Source organism: Cicer arietinum, chromosome 3 (genome assembly GCF_000331145.2).
Source record: "Cicer arietinum cultivar CDC Frontier isolate Library 1 chromosome 3, Cicar.CDCFrontier_v2.0, whole genome shotgun sequence".
Classification (NCBI taxonomy): domain Eukaryota; kingdom Viridiplantae; phylum Streptophyta; class Magnoliopsida; order Fabales; family Fabaceae; genus Cicer; species Cicer arietinum.
In genome coordinates this window covers 53,333,706-53,335,948 of record NC_021162.2, presented here as the reverse complement: position 1 = coordinate 53,335,948, position 2,243 = coordinate 53,333,706, and positions in this window count along the sequence as shown.

The following is a 2,243-nucleotide window of genomic DNA, read 5'->3' as shown; positions in this document are numbered from 1 at the left end:
GCATGTATTTTACAGCGCTTGTGAAAAAAGCGCTGTAATAGGTAGTTAAATTCAATGAAAGCGCATGTGTTTTACAGCGCTTGTGAAAAACGCGCTGTAATAGGTAGTTAAATTCAATGAAAGCGCATGTGTTTTACAACGCTTGTGAAAAAAGCGCTGTAATAGGTAGTTAAATTCAATGAAAGCGCATGTGTTTTACAACGCTTGTGAAAAAAGCGCTATAACTGATACGCGAAAGCGCTTCCTTTTACAGCGCTTTTTTGACAAGCGCTGTAAAAGCCTTATAACGTGATGCGCAAACGTTATATGACCTACTACAGCGCTTGTTTTACAGCGCTTTGAATTAAAAGCGCTGTAATAGGTTCCGTTATTTTTAAAATATAATTACAACAGCGCTTGTGTTTAGCAAGCGCTGTAAAATGGGCGTTGTAAAATGTCATTTTTGGCGTAGTGTAAATAATTATATATAGCAAAGTGGAATCTGAAAATGAGGTTGTTGTGGAGGAAGAAAAATGTGTTACTAGGTTGACAATAAAGGAGAAAACACAAAAACATAAATTCACGCCAGATTTTATTGAGAATTTGTGGATGTTGAGTTTTTTAATTAGTTTAGAAGAAATCATGATAACATGTTGGAACATACGGTATCTTATTTATTGTGTAAATTTAAAAATTGTTGAAGTTCAACATTAGATAAATCTCATATATTGAATAGTTTTTAATTTTATAAATATTAAAGTCTTATATTGAATAAAAAAAACATATGTGATTTTGTTTCCATCATTATATAATGAGTTTCAAATTCTTGTGAAAAATACACTAAATTTTGACGCATTTATCAACTTTCTCTTTTCTCTTTGCTCAACTTATTTTCGAGTCACTTCTCTCATTTCTTTCTATATATATTTAAAACAGACCCCCGAATGCCACCTCATTCTATTTCATCCACCTATATAAATATTTCCCAGTCACCCAAAAAGCTGATGTGGACCTCTCCTCCTTTCTCCCCTCTCAATCATGCTCTCAATGCTTAATCTCCTTCAATCCTCCTCTCAATCACTAATTTATAAATTTATGAAAATAATCATAAAATAAGAATATATGAAAAATTATTAAAAAAGTTACTTCCAATTATTAAAATACACAAATTTATTTAAAATTATAATATATTAATATATTAAAAAATATAATGAACAAAAGTTTACTATATATATGTGTTTTGTAAAAATATGTTAACACTAAATTTTTATCAATTAAATTATATATTTATAATTGAATGGTATTTTTTATTTTAATTTTCCTTATTATAATAATAATTTGCATGTTAAAAAATAAATGAAAATTAAAGTATTGCATAAAATTAAATTATTTTTTAATAAAATTTATTTTTGGTACATATCAACATAACTATAATTGATTTAAAGTATATGTAAATCTTTAATAAAATTAATTTCAAACTCTTGATGAAATATGTTCAATAATTTTTTTTTACAACAACTTCTCATGCTCGCAGTTAAAACAAATAAATTTAGACTACGCTACAATATAATTCAACATTAACATTTTTTTTTAAAATAAAAAATATTAAATAGTCAATCATATTGTTAAATTTTTATATCTTATTTTTGGGTATGTATTTTACATTTTATTTCATCAAATAAATAAAAGTACCATTATATGTTGAAAAATAAATTGTTAATCAAAGTACAATGAGTCAAACAATTATCCTATATAATAAGTTATCATACGAATTTTATAAAATATTTTAAAAATTAAATTAGATGATTGTGATAAACATGATTTTCCCTCATTTTAATTTTCCTAATCATATTCAATTATTACAAATCAATAAAGTAATATTATAAATTAACTATATTTATAATACATAAAATATTACTTATAAAATTATTTTATAATTATTTATAATAAATTTATAATTTATAAATTATTTTACAATTTGATAATAATTTATAATTTATATTATTATCAAATTATTTTATAAGTTATTTTATAATAATTTATAAACTATTTTATAATATTATTAGTCATTTACCGATGATAATAATTTATATTTTTAGTCATTAAATTCAATAAAAAAAACCACCTAATCACTCATAAATATCGACATAAATGTTCTTTATTTAATCTTCCTTTTATGAACAATTATATTATTTCACTTATGGTGAGTAATAATTTTATAGGTTAAAAGTTAAATTACTCATTAATGTCAATCCATTTTTTTA